Raw genomic sequence first — 13,050 nt, 5'->3', positions numbered from 1 at the left:
CAAGCAACCAGGCTGGATGGAGTCCCGATCAAAGCCAGAAGTGGCTTTGATCCGGTCTCTGATGATGTAACCCGGAGGCTGCGTCCATGACGTCACATCCAGGTTACTCGGCTGCTAAAGGCGGCAGTTTTAAAAAGTGAATGTATTAAAAAACGCTGTTTTCGGCGTTTTGAATACATGGAAGTGTAGTGGAGGGGTCTAGGGTCTTTTAAACCCTCGATCCCTTCATAAAGAGTACCTGTCACTGCATATTGCTGTCACAAGGGATGTTTACATTGCTTGTGACAGCAATAAAAGTGATCAGATTTTTATTTTTGTTTTAAAACTTTTGTGTTAAAATTAAAAAAATAAATAGGAAAAAAAAAATAAAACATTTTAGCCGCCCCCGTCGCCGTAAGCTCACGCACTAAAGAAAACATATACTGAAGTTGCGCCGCAAATGAAATCGCTGTTCAAACCACACATGTGAGGTATCCCTGCGATCACCAGAGCGTGAGCAATAATTAAAAAAAAAAAAAAAAAGAGCTACACTCTAAACTGGTAACCGTTAAAAAATTTGAAAGCGTCGCCTATGGAGATTTTTATTGACTGTAGTTTGTCGCCATTCCGCGGGTATGCACAATTTTAAACCGTAACATGTTGGGTATCTATTTACTCAGCGTGACATCATCTTTCACAATATACAAAAAAAGGGCTAACTTTACTGTTTAGTTTTTTTTTTTAAATGCAGTGAAATGTGATTTTTTGTAATTTTTCCAAAAAAATGGTGTTTGAAAGACCGCTGCGCAAATACCGCGTGACAAAAAATATTGCAATGACCACCATTTTATTCTCCAGAGTCTTTGCTAAAAATATATATATATATACATATATATATAATGTTTGGGGGTTTTAAGTAGTTTTCTAGCAAAAAATACTGCTTTTAACTTGTAAACAAAAAGTGTCAAAAATAGGCTTGGGGCTAAAGTGGTTAACATTACACTCTTGCTTACGTTATCCCCCCTTTTCCTTTGTGAAAACTGAAAAGAATGCATTTAAAACTGTTGCATTCTCCTTCTCTTTTGTAACCAAATTCCCTTCAACATCTCTTATAGGCCAATATGCTCTGGCCTTCCTTACTTTCTTACTGTTAAAATATTTAAAAATGTTCTTGGGATTTTTTTTCACCCTCTTCTGCTATGTGCCTTTTGTAGTCTATTTCTCTCCTCGCCTTCCAGGACGGCCCAACGTGAGAGATGATAGGCTCCTCCCCACATGAAACACAATTAACATTTGTTAAAAGGCCCCACCCTTCCCTCTGCCCCTCAGTTTAGATTGTGTTTCTTCCTACAACAAAACGTTTGTTATGTTCACTGACCTGCAGACTCTGGGAATCGAAAGGTACCCCTGTGGGCCAGGTTCAGCAAACTGCCTCTCCTGGAAAGGAGGTGAAGGCTGAGCTCTACCTGCTGCCTCCTTAGGCTTCTCACAGGTCGCCCCCCAGGTATACAAGCCGTCAGTCACCTGTGGTGTCCGTCCAGGTCTTGTCTCCGGTGCCAGCAGCTCTCCTCCACTGAAGACTTTTGAATTTCCCGCCGGACGGGCGGTTCAAGCCTCGTCTTCAGACCGGAACTTCCGGTGCAACGTCACACGCACAGTCATGCGGAAGAAGAAGAGTGTGGAGGAGACGCCGGAACCGCTTCTTAGCGGTGATGCAGACTCCCAGGCTATCGGAGCTCGGACAGCTGCTGGGGAAATGAAGCCCTCCACAACTCCTCCTCCGGGGAAGGAGGAGGAGAGGCCGGTCCAGGTGTCGGTAGCAAAACCCAGGTTGGAACCAGGTAAGTGAAAAAACGTATACCTTGATTTGGGTTGTGCTTTCAAGTCTGCTGGTACCGACTTAAAATATGCCTGGACTAAATTCTCCCATTCCCCTGACCTTAGTCGGACGTGTAGTGTCCTTTCTATGGTTTTTTACATTAATGTTTTGGGAAGAGTGATGCGTATATGTCTTTTTATCCTGTCTTCTAGAGTCCCTGAGCGGTTCACAAGAAACCTCTACTACTACTACTACTACCCCAGCACTAGTAGGCCCTGTTGCTTCTAAGAAGTGTGGTAATTGCGGGGATAGGCTATCCAGTTCCCACACCAAACCTTTCTGCTACAAATGTATCTACAAGTTAGCAGGGAGAGAAACTTCAGGGTTAATTAAAGAATTATTAGAAGAAATGCTGACTACTGTTAAAACTGTACATTCTACAGTAAGTACCCCAAGTGTTGCAGATCCTAAAGGACTCTCTTCATTAGAAGGGACTTCTTCTCAAGAGAGCTCTTTACCCAGGATAGAATCCTCAGGTCGCATTCCATCCTCCCAAGGTCTTTCCTCAGCACAAGTTAGGGAGGAAGCTGGGTTGTCACCACAGGAGAGCCGCTCAGATTCCCAAACCTGCTCGGAAGGTGAAGGGGACCGGGACTCAGATGTTCCTGAGGAGGTAGAACCATCAAGAAGTTTGTTTGGTCTAGAAAACATGCAGGGACTCCTTCAAGCTATCTATACCTCAGAGGAGATACCTGATCTACCTAAAGAAACCTCAGCTCAGGATAAACTCTACAGGGGTCTTGGCAAAAGCCCTTCACCTATACACCATTCCCTTAAGGATTTAATCCTTCAACAATGGCAACTACCTGAAAACAGGTTAAACAAAGCCGGATCCTGGAAAAGGAGATTTCCTTTTAAGGAGGAAGAAATAGGGAAATTTCTTGAAAAGCCTAAATTAGATGCCCCTTTGGCACAGGTAACAAAAAGGACAGACCTCTCCTTTGTAGATGCAGGTAGCATCAAGGATGTCATGAACCGTAAAGCAGAGTCCCTACTAGCGAAGGCCTGGGATGCCAATGCATCTGCTATGGCCCCAGCCTTGGCTGCTTCTTGTGTGGCAAGAAATGCCTTCTTTTAGGTTGAAAGACTGAGTAAAAACGTGTCTCAAACCAAAACCTTAGACATTCAGGATTCACTTTCAGTAAAAGGAAAAGCTGTGGCCTACCTAGCGGATGCTGCGGTAGAATCTGTAATAGCCTCGGCTAAATCAGGGGCTCTCCTAAATTCTGCCAGGAGAGCCATCTGGCTAAAGGAATGGGAAGGTGATGTCACTTCTAAAACAAAACTTTGCGGTTTACCTTTTTGAAGGGTCCCTTTTGTTTGGCTCTGATTTAGATGATGTACTGACCCGATCCTCAGAAAAGGGGAAAAAATTTCCTGCAAAACCCAAAAAAGAGGGTAACAGGAAGTTTTTTTTTCGTGGCCCCCGGGACCAAAGACAAAGGAACAAAAGAGAACATGCAAAAAATTGGAATTCTCGGAAGGGAAGACAGAGAAGCAGCTTGCTGTTCTCTTCTTTTTCTGGCGCAAGGGATAATAAATTACGTCAAAGTCAGATTAGGGGGCAGATTGAGCCAATTTCTATCCAGTTGGGAAAAAATTGCAGTCTCCCCATATATTTACTCCCTCATAAAAGGCTACCGACTACAATTTGCATCGATACCCCCTATGACAGTAACCCTTACACAGCTTCCCAAGGACATTCAGAAAAAAGAAGCCCTTCTGCTAGGGATTCAGGAACTGGCAGAACAGTTGGTGATGATTCCGGTCCCAAAAGATCAAATCTTCCAGGGGTTTTACTTCCATGTGTTTGTGATTCCAAAACCCTCAGGAAAATATCGCCTTATAATAAACTTGAAAAACCTCAACAAGTTTCTACTTTACAGGAGGTTTACAATGGAAACCATCTACTCAGTGGGAAAGAACTTACTGAAAGATGTTTTCATGGCTACGTTAGACCTCAGAGATGCATACCTGCATGTTCCCATCCACCAAGAACATGAGGCCTTCCTGAGGTTTGCGATAGTGACAAAAGAAGGGACAACTCATTGGCAGTTCAGAGCATTACCCTTTGGACTAGCAGCCAGTCCAAGAATCTTCACAAAAGCTCTAGCAGAGGCGGTAGGGGGATAGCCATAATCCTTTACCTGGACGATCTGCTGATTTTTTTTTGGCAAATCAGCAGCTCAAGTAAACAGGGACACTCAACAGGTTATAGGGTTCCTACAGAAGTTAGGGTGGCTCATAAACCTGGAGAAGTCATCCCTGGTCCCAACCCCAAGGCAAACCTTTCTGGGGTTCCAGGTGGATTCAGTGTCTCAGAAACTATTTTTACCCAAAGAAAAAAGGGAAAAGATAGTTTCTGCAGTGCTAGCCTTAAAGAATGCTCAAACCTGTTCCAGGAGAGATCTTAAGAGTTCTAGGACTTATGTCAGCCAGCATCCCAGCAGTTGTGTGGGCACAATTTCACACAAGAAAGCTTCTCTTCTTCCATCTGTCCTCTTGGGACAGAAAGACAGAATCTCTAGACAAAAGGGTCAACCTCACCACACAAGTACAGCCGTCCTTGGTATGGTGGACAAATCCAAACAACCTGGGAGAAGGCAGACCTTGGGGTCAGTGGAATCCCATACGGATTACCACAGATGCAAGCACCAAGGGTTGGGGAGCCCACTTAGAAGGAGCTCAGTCTCAGGGCGTTTGGAGCAAAAGAACAGCACAGGCCTCATCCAACTTCAGAGAGTTGAAGGCAGTAGGGAAAGCTTTAAAAGCCTTCCAAAAGTTCATCCTGAACAGAGAAGTCCTGATTCTATCAGACAACACCACGACGGTGGCCTATCTGAATCGACAAGGAGGGACCAGGTCAAGCCCCCTCCTTGCCCTGACACAAAGCATCCTAAGTTGGGCCGAAGGGAGAATAATTTCCTTGATGGCCATTCACATCAAGGGAGAGAACAATTTGCATGCAGACTTCCTCAGTCGCCACCTTGTAAAAGAAGAATAATGGGAACTAAATCCCAACCTCTTCCTGTCACTAGTAGAAAGGTTCGGACAACCAGAGATAGACCTATTTGCCTCTGTTCAGAACAAAAAAGTGGAAAGTTTCTTCTCCCTCTCACGGTCCAAAGGGATGACAGGCCTGGATGCTCTAGCCCAGCTGTGGCAGTTCGAGCTAGCCTATGCCTTCCCTCCTCTGATGCTAATCCCCAGAGTCCTACAGAAGTTGAGCCAATCTCAGAACCTGAAATTGATCCTGATTGCCCCTTGGTGGCCCAAGAGACCTTGGTTTGCCATGCTGAAAGCCATGTCAATAGCTTGCCCTTGGAAGCTCCCATTTTCCCCAGACCTACTGTCTCAGGGACCAGTTCAGAATCCAGAATTCATTCAACTGACAGCCTGGTTACTGAGCGCCAATTCTTAATTGCAAAGGGATGCTCAGAACTAGTTGTAGACACTCTTTTTTACTGAGCAGAAAACCAGTCACTAGAAAAATTTACTTTAAAGTATGGAAAAAATGTTGTGCTTGGCATAGGCAAAAGGAATTTTCCTCTACCTCTATTCCTAAGATCCTAGAATTCTTAAAGGACGGAGTAGATAAGGGTGTGGCTATTAACACCCTTAAGGTACAAATAGCAGCTCTTTCTGTATTTTTGGACATTAGTCTGGCAAAAGAGCCGTTAATCAAAGATTTTTGTTAGCTAGGCATAGGGTTACCCCTATTACTAGAAACAGGTTCCCCCCTTGGGACCTGACCAGGGTCTTAGAGGCGTTATCTAAGGACCCTTTTGAAATCTCCTTTAAACTTTTGTCTTTAAAAGTGGCCTTCCTGCTAGCCATTACTACAGCAAGAAGAGTAAGTAAGTGATCTTCAAGCTCTTTCCATAAAGGAACCTTTTTTTTTGTTTTTTTCCAGATAGGATTGTCCTAAAGCCATATCCTCTGTATTTACCTAAGGTGGCATCCTCATTCCATAGGTCACAAGAAATAAATCTGCCCTCCTTCTGTGATAAACCAAAGAATAGGAAGGAATGGGAATTCCACTGTATTGATGTAAGAAGAGCCCTTCTCACTTACTTAGAAAAAACCAAAACCTTCAGGAGATCAAATCAACTTTTAGTCCTTCATTCTGGGCCTAGAAAGGGGTTGCAGGCTTCTAAGCCTTCAGTAACTAGGTGGATTAGACAAGCAATTACCACCTCCTATGAGTCATCAGGCATTCCTGCTCCAACTAAGGTTAAAGCGCACTCAACAAGGGCCATTGCTACATCCTGGGCCGAGAAAGCCGGAGCATCATGGGAACAGATCCTCAGTGCAGCCACCTGGTCCAGTCATGACACCTTCCTGAAGCATTACCGTGTAGAAGTACTACCCCAACAAGACCTAGCATTTGGCTGAATGGTCTTACAGGCAGTGGTCCCACCCTAAGGTAGGCATGAAGGTAATTTATTATCCTCTATCGTTGGGCCGTCCTGGAAGGAGTTAGTTCACCGGTAACGGTCTTTCTTACGAGCCATCCAGGACAGCCGGCCTACCCGCCCTTGTTAAAAGGGTGTGAATATTATGGATAAACTTAGGTGGTAAGTACCTATAGAATTATGAAGAACACTTCCCTCGGAATTGGTTGTGGAAGATACTTTTTTACAACTGAGGGGCAGAGGGAAGGGTGGGGCCTTTTAACAATCGTTAATTGATTGTGTTTCCTGTGGGGAGGAGCCTATCATCTCTTACGTTGGGCCGTCCTGGAAGGCTCGTAAGAAAGACTGTTACCGGTGAACTAACGGTAGGTTTTTAGTTGCTTCACTTCCTATTGCATTTTTTGTAGTGTTGGAATGCCTACAATGACCCCTCAGCCTTCTATTTTTTAAAGGCCTTTTTTTTCTCTTACATGCATTTTTACATTATAGTTTAGCAACCCATGTTTAATCTTAGCTCTTTTATATTTATTACATATTGGAATGCACATGTATAATACCTTTGTTTAATATGCTCTTAAAGCACTCCTATTTTTCCTCAGTGTTCCTTCTTCCTAGGATTTTATCCCATTTATATCCTGTAGCATAGATCCAGTTTAGGAAAGTTGGCTCTTTTTAACTTCAATGTACTTGTAGTACCCCTATGTTTCCTTTTCCTCTGATTTATACTGAATGTAGTTACCTTGTGATCGTTGTTTTCTAAGTTGCCCCGTATTTCCACATCCGCGATCAGGTATGTGTTTTTTGTAATCATTAGGTTTAGTAATGCATCATCTCTTGTTGGTGCAGTTACTAACTGACCCATAAAATTGTCCTGCAAGATATTTAGGAAATTGCGAGCCTTAGATGATTGAGCAGTAAACACCCCCCCTTCCCCAGTCGATATCCGGATAATTGAAATCCCTCATTATAATAACACTACCCTGCCTTGCCGCCATTCCAAACAATTTTATTTAGGTACAGCATCGCACGACTGCGCAATTGCCTGTTAAAATAACGTAGTCCCGAATCGCAAAAAATGGCCTGATCATTAAGTGACAAATCCTTCTGGTCCAGAACTGGTTGATTAGTGTCTTTATCTCTGCACCAGCCCTCTGAAGGAGGAGGGTGTAGTGTCCACACACGAGGTGCTGCCTCTATCTGCCTTTACTCCGGCTCCTCAGCTAGTAAACTCTCCCACTTATAAGCTGCTAAACACAGGGGTAAGCTTTGAATTTTGGGGTACAGAAGTTAGGTAGAGATAGGGGTGCAGAGGTGAGCTTTAGATAGAGATACAGCGGTGTGCTTTGGATGGTGGGCTTCAGAGGTGTGGTTTAGACACAGGGAAGAGGAGAGCAGTGGACAGGAGTTGCAGAGGTGACTGATGGGTGTTTGCTTTTTTTAGGGGAGGAAAGTTGCAAAGTTTTGACTGGGAAAGATTTTACTTGGTGGTGGGGTGACAGCACAGCATATAAGAATAGCATACAGAGATCATTGGTTTAACAATGTCCCTTTAACTCCCACTGTAAAATTAGACCTTTGAGGTTTGAGTTCCTGTATATATGTATGTGTATGTGTGTGTGTGTATGTATATGTATGTATGTGTATATATATATATATATATATATATATATATATATATATATATATATATATATATATATATATATATATATGTATATGTATATGTGTATATATACACACACACAGACACAAACACACTATTGTCATACTGTGTGTGTATGTATGTATGTGTGTGTGTGTGTGTGTGTGTGTGTGTGTATATATATATATATATATATATATATATATGTATATATTGCATAGGTATTAATTCAAATGAATACAGAACAAAGACTGTCAAAAACATGCGGACTAATTCATTTAGATATAATACTAATCTGCATTAGGATATAGCCTAATTATTCTCATCCAGAAACGTCCACATATACCCCAAGTTTTCTTCTGAGAATCCCCAAGACCTCACAGCACAGGGCAATCTATCACACAAAAACTGACTTTGTTGCAAAGATAAGCCATTTTGGTTGGTCCCTTCCACCCCCGCACCTTGAAAACATTCAATAAGAAGTACATTTTCAAAGCAGCAGTATGGACCTCAAAGCAAGCAGTGTGCAATTAGAATGAAGAAAAAAATGACATATGAAAGTCGGTACCAGCCTTTCCTCCTTTAAAGGGGTTCTCATTGCAGCATTAAGCAAAGTGAACTCCTGGCACCTCACAGACTCCACACAATGGCCTACATTTTATGAATGGGCTGTAAAATGCATTTTCTCATTTCCCTCCCATGGTAATATGGTAACATATTTTTTTAATTCACAACGTGAGTGACCGCATCCAGGGTTTATTAGTGTTATACATACTGTAGGTGACCACAGCCAAGAATTGCACAGGCATCAGAATTTACATTACTGTGCCATCTCTGAGCCAACATCTCAGTTCAGGGAGCAGTTTCTTACTCTAGATGATTCCTAAACTGAGATGGCTCCCTTCTTCTGGAGATAAAATTAGATGAAGGCATTGTTAATGGAATGTTATGGTCTCCGTGATAAGTAATAGCTTTCTGTAAGTGTTGAACATGCACATTACTTAGCATTTACTAGGTATACTAGACAAAAACTCTTGATACATCCTCTTTAAAGTGGTAGTAAACTTGTTTTTGTTAAATCTACCTACAAGTAAGCCTATAATGAAGCTTACCTGTAGGTAAAACGTTACCTGTTTAGGAACTGTTTTGGACACACACAGACCAGCTCAGGAGTAAGCCTATACTTATGCCTCCATAGGAAGCGGCTTGCTGTGGTGGCATATGCAGAAGAGGAGGAACCAAGAGCGTTGGCGGGAGACCCTAGAAGAGCAGGTTCCAGGTTGCTCTATTGAAAACCATTGCGCACAGCTGGTAAGTAGTACAATGTTTGAATACAAACAACAATGCAGCACAAGGGCCTTTCTGATTGGATAGATAAGGTGGGATTTCCAATTACATAATTTTGATACATCTAAAGTTGATTGCTCAGATTGTATCTTGTATGGTGATCTTTGGACTGTAAGTTCCTCGAGGACAGGGACTGATGTGAATGTACCCAAATGCTTTTTCTAAATACAACTTCCCTTCCTTGGAAAATTTGGAGGCTGATTTACTACAAGGCCAGATTTTATTTCAGCTTGTGTTCGGAACTTCAGGCAGATAGTAAAGACACTAGTAAATGGATTTTTTAATACAGACTTACCTGTAAAATCTATTTCTTGAAGTACATCACGGGATACAGAGCCATAAATCATAACATATGAGTTATATAGCCACCTTTAGGTGAAGGACACTGGCAACCAATCAGAATGAATGCCCCCCTATATGACCCCTCCCACACAGGAAGTACCTCAGTTTTGTAGCAAGCAATAAAGACCCCATAAAAGAGGGGAGGGACCTCTGTGTCCCATGATATACTTCAAGAAATGGATTTTACAGGTAAGTCTGTATAAAAAAATCTATTTCTCTTTTCATACATCACGGGACACAGAGCCATAAATCATAACGTATGGGATGTCCCAAAGCAATGCATCTGAGGGGAGGGAGACACCAAAAATACCGCCATCTGACCCCAAAAAAAGGATTACAACGCTGCCTGCAGAATATTGCAGTCAAATGCAGATTCCTCCTGGGTCCCAATATGCACTCGATAGAAACGAGTGAACATATATGCACTGTCGACCAGGTCGTGGCCTTGCAAATCTGAGCCATAGAGGCTTGATGGCGATGTGCCCAAGAAGCACCTACTCCTCTGGTAGATCTAGTATGAGCTTTCATACTAGATCATACGCCTGGGTAATAACCTGGCAAATCCAAAAATAAATCATAGATGCTGCCAACCCCTTTCTGGAGCCTTCTGGCAGCACAAACAAACTCTTAGTCTTACAAATCTGAGCTGTTTCCTGTAAGTATAACTTAAGTGCACGCATTACATCAAGAGTGAGGATCTGGAAAAAAAGGAAGATAGTATAATGTCCTGATTCAAATGAAAGGCAGACACCACCTTGGACAAAAAACCTGAGTGTGGACGTAAAATCACCCTATCTTGATGAAAAATCAAGAATGGCTCTTTACAAGAAAGAGCTGCTAGTTCCAATACCCTCTAGCTGAAGTTATCACAATCGAAAAGACCAGTTTTCTGGTCAAAAGAACCAGAGGAACTTGCCCCAGAGGCTCAAAAGGCTCTTTTTGCAAAACTGCCAAAATCAAATTTAAGTCCCAAGGACATAATGGTGGCTTCACAGGCGGTAGTAAACTTAACATTCCCTGGATGAAGGTCTAAACCAACAAATGAGAAGCAATCAATTCCTGGAAGAAAACTGATAAGGCTGAAATCTGCCCTTTGATAGTGCTCAAGGCTAACTTCATATCTACTCCTGCTTGAAGGAAAGCTAGAATTTCCCTGATGATATAATTGCAGGGATGCCATTTCCTGGCCTCACACCAGGCAATGTAAGATTTCCAGACTCTGTAATAAATGCAATAGTTGCGGTATCAGCTGCACCGGAGGAAAGGCATATATCAGGGAATACTCCTCCCAAGGAGTCCCCAAAGCATCCACTCCGACTGCAAGTAGATCCCTGGTCCTGGACACAAATTTCTTCAACTTTTTGTTGAACCTGGATGGCAACAGATCTACGTCTGGTACCCCCCCCCCCCCCCAGCATAGGCAGATTCATTGAAAAATCTCAGGGTGTAAGGACTATTCCCCGGGAAACATCTGTTGACGACTCAAAAAGTCAGCCCGCCAGTTCTCTATTCCCGGAATAAAAACTGCTGTCAGGCATGGCACAGACTTCTCTGCCCAAGACAGGATGAAGCCCACCTCTTTCTGGGCTGACCGACTCCTTGTGCCTCCTTGATGGTTGATATAAGCCACAGCCATGGCATTGTCAGATTGTACCCTGACAGGGTGACCCTGAAGCCTGGACGTCAAGACTTTCAAAGCCTGACTGACTGCTCAGATTTCCAAAATGTTAATGTAGAGACCTTTCTCTACCCAAGACTATTTCCCCTGGACAGTGGCTCCCTCTGGAACCTCTCCCCAGACGGAGAGACTGGCATCTGTAGTGACTAATTTCCAAGTCACTGGAAGTAAGGATTTTCCTTTCTCTAGATTTCTGGTCAACAGCCACCAATTTAGACTCTGACGTACAGAGACATGGATTGGTCCAGAGACTGAACCTTTCTGGTCCAGGCAGACAGAATGTTGTTCTTTAAGGGTCTGGCATGAAATTGAGCATAGGAAATTGCCTCGAATGCGGACACCATCTTCCCTAGTAACATCATGCAAAGGTGTATAGAAAGATATCTCCGCCTTACTGCAGACCAAACCTGATCCTTCAAGTGTGCGACCTTTCTGGCTGACAAGAATATCTTTGCCTGTGTTGTGTCCACAAGAAAACCTAGATTATCCAGACGCTGGACCGGCTGTAATGCTGACTTTACCAAGTTCAGTATCAACCCAGACGTTCTAGGAACTGTACTGTCTGGAGGATATTTTGGCTTAGAGCTGAAGCCGATTGATCTATTAGTAATAGACTGCCCAGATATCCTAATATTGGTATTCCTTTGGGACTTTAGAACAGCCAATACTGGAGCTAGGATCTTTGTGAAAACTCTTGGAGCTGTGACTAGCCTGAAGGGCAGGGCCACAAACTGAAAATGACGGTTCTCTGTTGAACAGCGTAAGAACTTTTGATGAGCCTGGAATATAGACACGTGAAGATATGCATCCTTGATGTCTATGGATGCTAGAAATTCCTCTCCCTGCAGGGAGGCTATGACTGAACGAATTGACTCCATCTGGAAACTACGAATGTTCAGAAACTGGTTTAAAAAAAGGACGTTTGCTTTTCCTCATTACGGGTAGCAATGTAATCTTCTCCCCAGATCATCACCAAAAAGGCATTCTCCATGAAAAGGAAAGCCAGCAAGTTATTTTTTACATGGTAATTCGGCAGACCAATTTTTTTAACCAAAGGATTCTGTGCCTATGCACTGATAGAGCAATTTGTGACATTTGCCTTACGGAGTCTGTAAGAGCATCCACTGCAAAACATAAAATGTGAGGTAGATCTGACATATCTTCTACAGACTGTCCTTGAGAAGGAACTGTCTTGGCCACTCTCTTCATACGGTCTTTCAAAGACTGACAAACTCCTATGGCGGCTACTGCTGGTTGTATCGCAGAATCTGCAACCGCAAAGGAAGCTTTCAATAAAGATTCCAACTTCTTATCTGCTGGATCTATAAAAACCTGGGCATTATCCACAGGACAGGTTAAACTCTTGTTAACTGCAGAAATAGAAGCATCCACAGAGGGTATATTCCATTTCTTAGTAAACTTTTCCTCCATAGGATACAATAATGAAAAACTTTTGGGAGGAATAAAAATCCTATCAGGATGGTCCCAATCTTTATACATTTCTTGCTCCAAGAGCGGATGTATCAGAAATGTCTGAGGACTATGAGTAGGGCGCAATGAGCCTAGAGAGGAAAAAGACTTCAGCTGTCTCTAGGGGAGGAAATTTGTATCCAGACCGGACCATTTCAGTAAGGGACTGAATAAACAATCTCTGGGCCTGAGAGGTAGATAGAGATTCCTCTGACCCTGACTCCCCAGAAGTGGAAACCTCAGCTTTACCTTCTATAGCGTCATCAACAGCTACTACTTCCACATCCTCTGCCCAATC

This window comes from Pelophylax lessonae (genome assembly GCF_965119305.1).
Source record: "Pelophylax lessonae genome assembly, chromosome: 6".
In the NCBI taxonomy this organism is placed as follows: domain Eukaryota; kingdom Metazoa; phylum Chordata; class Amphibia; order Anura; family Ranidae; genus Pelophylax; species Pelophylax lessonae.
The sequence above is the reverse complement of the archived record's forward strand: the minus strand, read 5'-3'. Positions refer to the sequence as shown.